Source organism: Sciurus vulgaris, assembly GCF_902686455.1.
Source record: "Sciurus vulgaris genome assembly, chromosome: 17".
NCBI lineage: Eukaryota > Metazoa > Chordata > Mammalia > Rodentia > Sciuridae > Sciurus > Sciurus vulgaris.
Genome location: NC_136478.1, coordinates 41,053,607 through 41,066,055, shown reverse-complemented (window position 1 = coordinate 41,066,055; position 12,449 = coordinate 41,053,607). Strand labels below are relative to the sequence as shown.

At 41.1% G+C, this 12,449-nt stretch overlaps 1 long non-coding RNA gene across 2 annotated transcripts in view; it reads left to right on the top strand.

Moving 5' to 3' along the window:
* LOC306648034 overlaps window positions 1-12,449 on the top strand; it is a 32,945-nt gene that overhangs the window by 9,681 nt on the left and 10,815 nt on the right. The window contains exons 1-2 of one of the 2 annotated variants that reach the window (XR_013760254.1): window positions 6,748-6,926; window positions 12,017-12,119. This is a non-coding gene — a long non-coding RNA (uncharacterized lncRNA). Of the gene's footprint in view, window positions 1-6,747; window positions 6,927-12,016; window positions 12,120-12,449 lie in introns of those variants that run through there. The other variant, XR_013760253.1, reaches the window with a different exon arrangement.

Sequence of the window (12,449 nt, the reverse complement as noted above, 5' to 3'; positions counted from 1 at the left end):
GTTGGAGCTTCAGGCTTTCCAAATCTGGCTGTAGAGTTACGTGATTTACAGAAATGCAAGAATGTTCTGGTTTTATTGCTCAGAGCTCCTGATAACCAGTTATTTGTTTTACACATTTTCCCCATTAGACAATGAAACGTGGCAATTAGAAGACAACCGGGATTGTTCTGTATTTAGGGGTTTTCACATATCTACTTGGTAATTTTCTTTCTGTGCAACTTGGGCATAGCATCCTTAAAGTGCCTTGCTTGGATTTGTCTGGATAATGCTTTCCAGTTCAATGTAACTACTAGAACAGTAAAAAAAAAAAAAAAAAAAAAAAAAAGAAAAGAAAAAAATGCTTGGCAAAAATCAGACCTATTAGCCTAGTTTAACACCTGTATTTTCTCTCCACCAGGTGTGGGGTTAACATAAGAACCTGAGGTATTTGTAGGGTTTCTTAAAGGAAAAAAAAAAATGAGAAAAAAAAAAAAAAAAAACCACAAGATGCCTAATCAGAAATTACCTTATTGGTAGTAAAACCCAAATGCATGTGAATGTATAAAAATAGATTTCCTTTAAATGCCAGGGAAGAGATCTGGAAGCATTTTGGCAGATTGGGAAGCACGGACAAACCTGCGCCAGGTTCTTCTTACGTTAATAAATATTCATTTTGGTTTTTTGGGGGAGAGTCCAAGTACTAGGCAGAGAGTCCTTCTTGGAGAAGTAAGATCTATTTCTAAAGCAAGAATTTCAAATAATCTTAAGTTCCAGGTATTCTTTTCTAAAAATGTAACTCTTTCCTAACAATTCAAACCTCCAGTGTGATAGCTGCTCCAAGAGACAGCTTCGGCCCCAGGAGCTTCTTCCTCCGCACAGCTAAGCAAAGCCAGGTATAAAAACAGTACTCTCTCCACCTTCCCAGCTACCTTTTTATTTATTTTTTTTCTGGACACATAGAAAAAGCTTCATTCAATATTGATTGTGCTTTGATACATTAAAATCAAGAGCAAGTCAGGAATCTTATATAAAATGTGTATAGACATCATTTTTTTCTCTGGTTCCACCGTTTTTGACCAGAAGAGTCAATATTTTAAAGGGATTTCATTTCCCTTCGAAGCCTGCAGGCAGTATAATTCTCACAGAAATGCATGGCCAGTTGGTACTGAAATGGTTCCTCCCAAGATGTCTGTGGAGAGGACGTTATTATTATTTTTAAAATCTATTTTCCACTTGTGTTCAATTTAGCAAATGTGGGGCTCGGGGAACCTCAAAATAATTTTCCTTCAGCTGGCAGAGAGAAACATTGTAATCAGTAAAAAAAAAAAAATGCATTATCATTCTAACAAATATTTCACATCGTACCAGCGGAGGTATTCCAAATAATGTATTTCACTTAAATGTATTTGAAAGACAAAAATGAGAAGGAGGGAGAAGGGAGGGGGCAGAGAGAGAGAGAGAGAGAGAGGGAGAGAGAGAGAGAGAGAGAGAGAGCGCTCACTTGCAGCTGTTTCCAAAGAGTTCAGGCACAAATGTTCTTTCATTCCTTTGCATGATTTTGATAAAATTAGGTCAAAGAAATGTTCATTTGAAAACAGTGCTTTGTCAAATTATCTACAACACATGTCTAGCAAATTTATGAATCCAGCATTCATCTGCGTAAAGTTCCAAATCCTAATGAATGGTTTAGACAGCATTGCCATCAATTTTCCGCAGGTGCAGCTGAGGCAATCAGTCAATTCAATCAAAAGCCTCCGTCAACTTGCGTGGCGCTGTCATTTTTTACATTCGGATTGCTGAAATTAACAAAAGCGATCACTCCCCGAATGCCTTTACCCGCTGCCGCCTTTGGGTGGCGCTTTTGAGCAACGCTTTGCCGCCAGTCGCGCTGCAGATCTCGCAGCATTCTTTTTTCTTGTTTTTTTTTTTTTTTTTTTTTTTTTTTTAACTTTATACTAACATAATATTTCTTTCGTGATATTATGGAGATAAAATTGCACTGTGTGTTTTAACACACATTACAACAACCTCTTAAGGCAAAAAAGTAAATTCATGCAAATGAGTTATAAAAAGTGAAAAGATTTGTTTGGTGCGGTGCGCTGTGCGACCCGATGCTGGGAAACACTCGGATTGTTTTGGCAGTTGTCAGATTCTTAACTTCCTCGCCCCTTCCCCTGTCAGGCTATGCTGTAGATTGCAGTTTGGGCTCTCAACTTTGGAGCTGTTGCTTTAAGACGTAAGAACCAGGTCGCCTGTTTGTTTTCACCTGGTGTTTCCTGTGGGTTTACCTTTCATTAGCTTCGGACAGTCTCTGGAAATCTTCTCGGGGTAGGTTTTATCGGTATTGGGAGAGGAGCCTTCTCTTACAATATGGGTGATGAGAATTGCATTCTCCTACCACTGAAACTATCGACCTATTTCTCCTCCAAGGGTTAACAGTATCTTCAGACCTTGCCACTAACCTTAAAGGACTCAGGAAAGGTATTAAGAAGGAAACGCTTTGGCTTTTTATCTCATTGAAAAATAACCTTGTTTCCCAAATTCTATAGTCCAGGAAGGATTTCCTAAGTACCAGCGATACAAAGAGGAAACTACCAGAAATCCTCCGCATACGGTGCCAGAGACCAAAGCTCCTGCCTTCCCCCCTCCTAAGAACACTACCAGGTGCTTCTAAATCTTTAAAATATATGGACAGATAGAAAGCACTTAGCATGGGTTCTTCCATGATGAATAGAGTTAACCTTTGTAGTTTGCCAAAAGTCAGTAAGTTTTTCTTTCCCATTTGTTTCAGTAGAATCAGGAGTAGAAATGCAGGTTGGACCAGATAAACTCACATTGTCTTGGCCTTTTTGCTTAATGACAGCAGCTGGACTGCTCTAGCAGCCGGCAGAAGAGACTTGCTAATATTAACTTATTGAAATGATTGAGCTACTTGCATGACAGAAACACTCAAATTTATTAAACTGGCTTTAAAAACATTTAGGTGCCTTTCCTTTGCAGATGCCATTAACGGTCTATTACCCCAACATTTCTGTGACTACGTTAAAAAATACATGGTTTTCTGAAAGAATGCAAATTCCAAGGAATATAATAAAAATGTACTTTTTAATAACTAGTTATGTCACTTTGCAAATAGCTTTGATGTAGCACTCCTGCCTGCATAAAGTTGAAGTTACATCTGTGTCATCCATACCTGCGTTTATGATACCTTCCCTGAGAGAGCAATTAGGGACTGGTAAGGGCTGGAGTTCTAGCTAATATTTGAAACTACATGTGTGTCTGCAGCTAAAGGGGGAAAAAGGGCTGTGATCATCTGTGAATAGAGAAAAGGATTCTAACAGCTCCCACCTTTTAGACATTTGATAAAAAATGCAGTTGGGGGTGCCTGGAGAGTCTCAAGGGGGTGTCTTTTCCGCTGAGAAATGAAGACTGCCACATAACAGCCAGCGGGCTTGCTGGGGGAAGCCTGCGATTCAGCTCTCTTCGGTGGAGTTTGAAGTTAAATGGTCCTGTCTGCTTCTTTTCTTGTTTGTGTCACTTGTTAAAGATCCCTTGAAATGCACCATTACAGTTTCCTTTTAGTTTATTACAACAGAACTAAACTAGTCATCTTGCATTTCGACTACCCCTAATTTCCTATAAGGGTCTATGGAATGGATTTTTTTCCTTTTTTATTACCCAAATATAAAAACATTTGACTTGTTATCACTCTTAATGTAACTGTGGCTCTTGCAGCAGAAGGTGAAGTGAAATCGAGTGTCCATAAATCAAACAAATGGACGCATGAAAAAGAATCAACAATACGTAGAGTTAAAAACATACATAGTCTTAAAGGGGCTGCTTTGTATTATGTGTGTGTTCTAATATTATGTTTTCCATTAGGCTGCTTTCTGTTTTACAGAGAAGGCAAATATTTCCATGTTTGATTCTTTTCTTTCTCTTTCGATCCAAAAGAGAATTTTTTTCTTTTCTTTTTTTTTTTTTTTGTTGTTATTTTCTTTCAAAAGGAAAGGAATTAGCATTGTTTTTTTCCCCCATGAATCTACGTAGTGAAAAGATTGCTGCGTGTTTTGACTAAGCATGCAAAATGTTTTCTTAATCAGAGCAATAGAGTAAAAATGAGAGCTCTATGTCTTTAAGTGCCTTGGTGTCCAGGTACATGGGGGATCTGCAAAACCGTTGACCAAGCACAATGTACGTGGACAAATGTCTTCTCATTGTGTGATGCGTGAAGGCCATGATAGATGGCTTCTAACAACAAAGCGTGGCCACGGAGACAAAATTAGTGTTGTTTTAATTACCAGTGTCTGTAATGTTATCTATCCATAACTGCCTGAAATAGACCGTCACCGAGGGTCAGAAGGCGACCTGCACTTATACTTCCACACATACATAGCTCTTATCGGTTCCCAGGTCACAGGAACATTCTAACAAAAAAAAAAAAAAAAAAAAAAAAAAGAGAGAGAGAGAAAAAGTTTAATGCTTTACTTGAAACATTGACTTAGAGAGAGAGAGAGAGAAAAAAAAAGAGGTTTCTTGTTTAAGAGAAGTGCCTTGATCTTTTTTTTTCTCTCTCTCTCTCAAAGCAAGGAAACAAGCAGATCTTATTAAACGCTATTGGGAGGTCAGAGTCATGGGCAGAAAATGGGACTGGCCTTGACATTCTTCAACAAAAGTTTACACTCTTGGAGTGGTGGTTTTTGTCAGTCACAAATAGCATTATGACACTAATAGGAAGGATGATTCTTTATTTTTGAAACCTCCTTGAGCTGAGATGGGCTGCTCTTGAAGACATTACTAAGTGTGTATATTGTGAAGATGAACTATCTCTTACTTTCTGAGCTTGCGGGAGATGAAAGATAGGCCAGCTTTTGAAAATGGCCTGCGTGGCACATGCTATAAATGAGCAGGGAAAGCAATCGAGCTAATAGATTACAGTAATTATCCAATCTTTGGCTAGTTTGTATTGGCAAACTATAAATACAGTACACATTAGAACAAGGTGCTTACAGAATGTACATGAAAGGTCATTGTAATTTGCAAGTCGCTAGTCATTAGAATATGCTAAAAACCATTGCTTCAGGGCTCAGATTTTAATGATGAATACATTGATTATTAAGTAGCAGAGGAAAAATGTACAAGAGCTGGTGTGGTGTAATGATAGGTCGCTTTATTTTGGGAAGGAAATCAACTACGCTTTGGAATGCATGCATTGAGGAGTATAATTGCAGTAGGACAATTCCTCAGAGGAGCTTGGCACATATTAAAAGCAAAAACTTGAGACATGTTTGTGATAAGATTACTAATAAATCTCTGGTAAGTCTTAGACTCCTGACAATAATACAGCAACAGAGCACTTCATCTTCTCCCAGCTTTAGAATTTAAGATCAGTCACAAACAATCTAAATTACGACTGATACTAGGCAGATGCAGTACTGGACGATGTTGCTCGTCATAAATCTCTCGTTCCTTATATGCAAATTAAACTCTATTTTAAAAGATAATTTTTCACATGGTGATCGCCTTTATTTGCGCAATGCTAGTGATTTTTAATAGGCAGAGAGAAAGCCAGGCTCTGGATCTGGGAATGATTTCGTGCCAGAGGGGTGGCAGGAGTGTGTAATCTGGATGCTTTTGGTGGGGCGCCTCCAGCGACTTTAGGAATGAGTTAGGAACCAAGTTGGGTGTAAACAAGGCCTCTGCGCCAGCGGCTGCTTGGTGGGGCAGGTTTTCCGGGTTCCAGCCATACTGCAGGGCTTTCTGACCCTGGTATTTCAGAGTGGAGTGCCTCTTCCTGCTTGTTCTGGGAGGGAAGATTTTTTTGTCTAAAACTATCCCCTCTCATCCCAGCCCCCACCCTGTGGCCAGGTCAGGGGACACCCTGCACTCCATGTCTGATCCATGGGGCTGGAACCTGGAATAAGTCCTCTCACTTCTCTCCTAACTATCTTTCCCCAAACAAGTCAATGTGGAAATGGGCCTGTGTTCGGGAATGCCGTGCCAACAGTCAATATCTATGTACCTACCTACCTACCTATCATCTATCTATCTATTTATTTTTTCCACATTTTCAGGGTAAAGAGGCATACATCTGTGTCCGGACATAGGTTCAATGGCTTATTCATCACAGTTTGTACTCATAAAACGTTTGTCCCTTAAGCACTGAATTTTTTACAGCAGGGCTGGTGGTGGGAAACTTGGAAAGAATTAAAAAGAATTTTAAAAAAGAGTGGGAAGTGCCTGCCCTTTCTGAAGTCGAACATTCCATGAGTCTCCTGTGGAGCTGGAGGTTTATAAGAAATGTTTGGCCTTGTTGTAGAGCCAAGGGCCAGTGGAACCCAGGTGTGCTGAACCCCCACCCCCTCGAGGCTCTCAGGGACAATGACAGTGCCTGGTATTTATGTGTCCAAACAGCAAAGCAAAAAGGTTTTCCTACTCTACTGGGCTCCTCGCAAGGACGATTGCTTGGGACAGTTTCGTTCTTTAGCCCCTCCAAAGGGGCATTGGGACGGAGGGACAAGAGGGTCAGTGTGTTCCTCAATGGACTGCAGCACCACCCTGCAAATCTGGGTCCAATCAGAGGCCGGGCGAGTTCCTGTTTTTCTCTAGTGCTATTTGGATGGGACTTTTACTTAGTTTTTCCATTGTTTTCTTGGGAATATATGGGCATTTCCAGGGAAGTGTGAAGTCTGTATTTGTGCTTCTTTGTCTCTCTGTTGTTCTACCCTACACCCTTCTCTCTCTCTCCCCGCCCCCAAATTGAACAGATTTAAAACGAAACCAAGTGCTTGCTGATCAATGCTGACAAAACCCTCTCCATGAGGAGGGAACTAGTGGCTCTGCAGGGGCGGATTCCTAGAGAAGCAGGTGGTATAGCAGGTCCCTCTGGGTCCTGGGTAGCTAGTCACTTCATCAGCCTGTGCATTAAGGGGCAACGCCACACAAGGGTAAGAATATAAATATGCTTTACAACGCTCGGCTCCCTATCATAAGAATACTTCCTGAGTGGATGTAAATTTACAACAGGTGCTTATCAAATGTGAAAATGCTTGCAAATCAGAAACAAACTTTAGGGCTGGGAACATATTTCAGAGATGGCTTTTGCAGGGGCTGTGTTCACTGCTGAGCAATAACGTTGTTCCTCTTTACTTTCCGAGTGAGGTGTCTTTCCATGGTCTGCCACAGGGAGAATGATAATGGCTGAGTCTCAGACTCTGGTGTTAAGATGCAGATTTGTTTAATGAAATCCATATTTACCATTGGAGCACAAATACAGCTAATATGCCCTAAATTCATAGGAGGGAACTTTACTTTCAGAAGAACTAATATTTTCATTAATTGTGTGTTTCTACCAGAAGGCAGGCATCCTCTAAACATTTTTGCCGAGAACTGCACCTGCAAAAGAAATGTTTTTCAATTCTCTCATTCTGGATGACTGTAATGTGTTGTATCCTTAAAATAAGGGAATGGCTTCCTTTCCTGGTCCTAAATGGTGAATGGCCCACTGTCAATGGGCCTTGTGCTGTTTTTTTTTTTTTTTTTTTTTCTGAATTGCCCTTTTTTTCCCCAGCATAAAAACAGTCCCACTCCTTTGCCCCCCAAATCTTCAAGGTTTGCTTGCAAGATGTACTTGTTGTGCAGAGAGTAATTAGCCTGTTACAGAGATATTAATTAACATGTTGGAAATGTTTTCTTTATTAATGAGAAATTCACACATTCTATTTAAATTAATTTGTATAGTTTAAAATTAATTTATCGTGGCCTTTGGTGACCTCAAATCTACTAAGACAAAACTGGAGTATTGTACTAACGGTTAAACCATTCATTAAACATTTTATGCAAATAGTGTTTGTTTATAAACAAATTAACTGCAAGGATTTTCAAAACAGGTGCTGTGTTGTGAATGCGTACTAAATGATGTGGTACTGAAAGAATTAATTAGACCTTCAGATGTAATTAGTTGCAATAATTTGCGTGATTAGCGGCTTGGTTAAGAAGTAAGACACACACATTGTAATGCATGGGAGAGTCACTGCAGTAGCTTTGTTTTTCATATGGTGAGATGAGCCTTCTCCATGTTTAGGAAATTTTTCAAAAAATTGCTGACATAGCTGGAGTTAATTGCCAAGTATCCTGTGGGGGGTAATGTTGTTGTTGTTGCCTTTTTTTTTTTTTTTCCTTCTTTCTCCCTTGGCTTCTTGCGATGTGTAGCCACTGGATGTAATACTGTTTGTTTGCACCTTTATGAATTTTTAAAAGAGAAAGTTGTTAACCCCAGATCTTTCCATCCCCAGAGGAAATGATGATACTTAACACGTTGAGGGCTAAAAGACAGAATGCAATTATTATAAGTCAAATGAAACATGTTCTGCTTTTCAAGATCGAGAGACATCGCTCAGGGAATAGCTACAGTCATATTTTTTTTGAAGTCATCTGTTCTTCCCAAAGATGGGCTGCCACAGCAAATGGTTTAGTCTGATGGACTCCAGAAACTGGTGATCGTCATTGCTGATGGCTTGTTTACATGATGCTGGTGTTTTAGGGGCAAAATCACTGAGATCTCTGGAACTATCTTCAGCTGGATTTATTCTCTGGGGCCATATTTCTGTGAGATGGTTCTTAAAGTTTTGGAGACCCTCAGACCCTTGACCTCTTTGCTCAGAGACTTTACATATTTCAAACCTGCTTTGGAAAATCCTGGTGAGAAATAGAGCAGAATTCTTTTATTCTTTCATTCATATCAAAATATTCTTTGTGTGCTTACTGGTCACACAGGAGCTATTGTAGATCTGGGGATGCAGCAGTGATTAATACAGATGAGGTCCTTTTTTGGATGACATTTTCCTTAGTGGGAAGGCAAACAAATAAACAGTGACAAGTTTCAGTTAATTGCAGCTATGAAGACATACGAACTTGGATAGTTTCTCTTCATTTAAGTGCACAAGTCCTGTTGGAACTCCACTACCTGTCACTCTGTGCCCTCATGGGGCAGTCTTGTCCCCTGTAGGGGACAGGGGAGGGATAGTGAGTGGTTGGTGAAAGGGTGGCCAGGATTCTAAAATAAGCCCCTTAGTTAAAAATTGTGTGTGTGTGTGTGTGTGTGTGTGTGTGTGTGTGTGTAGGCGTGCGCACAAGTGTGTGAGATATATGCCCTGCTATTTCTGAAACCTGGTACATGACAGAAAGACTCAAGGTGTTGTTTTGCATTTTCTGAAACCTCTGCGGCTGATGGTTGTTGTGTGGATTAACTAGTTCCTTCACTACCAGGCTGCATGACCTTGGGCAGGGCTGAGATGATGTCTGAGTTCCCTTCCAGCTGTTGAAATCACTGATTCTACTCTTGGCCTTGGAAAGATTGAGGACCTAGAGATGAAAGCTTGCGAGTTTCCGAGTTTAAGGCTGCAACTTTCCCTCCCCTGAATTTCTTTGGTGGTGTTTGATTCGGTCCGTCCTCATTTTCAGCTGGTGTTTGCCAAGCAGTCTTTAAAATAGGCCCTTTTTGGCTGATATTTGAACTTGAACAAAATTAACATTTGTGTGTCATCAGTAGCCGCAGTGCATCATTCTGGGCAGTGAAGGATGAAAAGTCAAAGAATGTGGGCCGCTTGATTAAAATGAACAATCAAGGAAAGTTCTGAAAGATGGATACGTATAGCTGGCTTGTTAATTTATGTGGACTCGATTCCAATTGCAAAGGAACATTTTTTTTCCCCTCTGAAACTTTTAAGAAATTAGGTTTTAAAGCTGAACTGGTGCACCACTCAACTTAAAATAGAAGAGAATTTGATTTTATGTGGTGCCTTTCACTCCAGCACTCTGTAATATTGCCCATCAAGAGCTCCTGGCTGCGGGTGGCGGGGAGGAAGGGCTGGTTTGCATGTGTCCTGAGAATGTGATGAATGCCATTCCTCTTTGCTAAACACTTGGAGAGGAGCTTCCTGTAGATTTTAAAGTCTCTCTCCTCTGGGCCTGTGCACATCTGTCCCCTCCCTGGACCATGGTCTTTGAGCAAATATTTATTAGAGTCTTTGGAAACTGTCTGTGGCATGCAAATACCACCTCACACTGCAAGAGTAAGCTGGAACACTGCCTTCTACTCCCCCAGGTACCATTAGAAGTTCCTCCCTCTGAAGTCATCTCTTTGGTAACATTATATATTAGAGTGCTCTGTTGGGTTGTGTGTGTCCTTGGGAAAGTAACTGGCCTTTACTGAACCTCAGTGGAGCCACACACAGAGCTGTCTGAGGGTAAGGGGAGAGTGCAAACCAAGTGCCCAGCATGGGTGTGCAGGGCAGGGCACGTGCTCTCTCCACCTAGGTATGGAGAAAGATGTTGACTGACAGGCCACAGGCAAATGAAAGCTACATCCCTCCCCTTAGGCTTGCCTGAATATCTGTATCTCCAAGGCCGGAGGAGCAGCCGGGACCAGTCATGAAGGTTCTCTAAGTCTGATAGCTTTGAAATCCCAACTGATCACAGTAATCGGTGCCTTTGGGTGACATACCCCTTGCTTACATGTCACAACAGAGATCCAGACAAAGACCTCCCTGTTCTCCTTACTGCCATTTGACTTCTCTGTCTTATCCTCAGTTTCCCTCACTGTAAAATGAACAGTTCTTATGCGTCGAGCTTCCTTCCTACTCTGATACTTCATGAGACTCTAACTCGTCTTGAAATAATCACAGTCAGGAGAAGATGGAGACCCAGGTATTTCCTCTGCTCTTATGTCCTCTCTGATTTTTTGTTTTCTTTTTACCAGCTCATTTTGGGTCATACTATTCTTTCTCTGTCTCCATTTCTGTCTTTCTTTTCCTCTCTCCTTCCAGTGTGATGTATATAAAACAATGGTCAAAGCAGACATAGTAGGATAATATTTGGATTTCAGCAGCGTTTGTTCAAATAGGTGCTCAGGTGATTTCTGATTAAGCATGTTTAGGGAAAATTTTTTGAAATAGGGAAAATCTCTTAAACTTTGGGAGTAGGAGTTGGAACTCAGTTGCAAAGAAAGAAGTTAACTGAAGACATGAGGGCATCGCATGGGGTCTGGCTGCCTAGGACACAGAAATGGCGGCTCCTTGGTAGTAGGGTTTGGACAATGTTAAAAATGAGAAAATAATCTGAACAACCACGATGATTAATACTAACACTCGTCTTCAAAGAGCCATGAGATCTTTAGTATCTGCAAAATATATGAGGCTTCAGTTGAAGTTTTTATCAGAGAGATGTATCTGAGGCTTTATTTCATCTTCAGTGAGCTGAAGGCAGCCTTGAGGGCTGGATGGAAGGGGGCCGAGGTGGGTGGAGAGAGGTCTGAGGATAAAGGAGCCATATCTCCACGGAGATGCCTTGAAAACGTCAGCATCCTGCATTCTCATGGCACAATGCAATAGGGGAGACTGCTGGCTTGAATAGTGCCTGTCCTGGGTGTTAGTCTCACCTCTACCACTTACTCTGCTGGGTGGCCTCTCAGACCCTCAGTTTCCTTTTTTGGATGTAGATCATATGATGAGCTCTATCCTGTAGGGATGAGGAAGGGGGAATACAAAATATGTGGAACCACTGCTTCACAAGAGCTCATAATGGACCATATGGAATATCACCCCCTCTGTTGCTCAACAGGTCATTTCATTTTGGGCCCATTCCCCACCTCTTTTGTCCCTCCCCACACTTTTTTGAAAAGCAAGTTGCTTTACAGAGGAGCCGTTGATGGACCACATCTCGCAATAGCCTAGCATCTCTGAGGATTATTTTGGAGACATAATTTGGCGGTATGAGACATAATTTGGAGTCTAGCAGTAGAGGGAGGCTCAAAGAAGGTGCCGCAGCATCTGATAAATGCAGGAATTCACTGACATTGGCTCAAAGGTGGCTGATGTTTGGCATCCCTTGGTCTGGTCTACCGCTTTGGGATATAAGGAGTGAACCACTCCAGGGACGTGCCCTCACCGAGTGGTTTCTTTCTCCTTGGAAATTCCTTCCCACAACTGAGCACAGTGGCTTCTCACCTGGCCATTGTCTTCCATCTGATTTTCCTTAGGGCAACTCATCTGGAGCCTGTGCCGGATGTTTCCTCCCATTGACAAGATGGAAGGGATGCTGGAGAAAAAGTTTCTCTGGTTCTTAAGCATCAGCAAATTCAAGTGAGTGTCCAAAGGTAATTGTGTTAGGCAACATGCTATTCCTACACTAATGGTCTTATGAGCCCCAATGATAAAGTGTGTATGTTCCAATGATTATAGAAATTTTATTTTCATCTGGTTTTTATATTGCTATAAATATTTTGCATTTACCAAATAAAGTGGTTGCTATGTAGAGATCATAACTTCTGGGACCTAAATTTGCTTCAGATGATAGGCAAATTATAGACTACAATATGTGATCAAACAGCAGTATGGGAAACTTAAATAGAGTGAGCCCTGAGGACAGAGGCTGCTTAAAACTATGGGGGATGGAATAAATGGGAGTTTTAG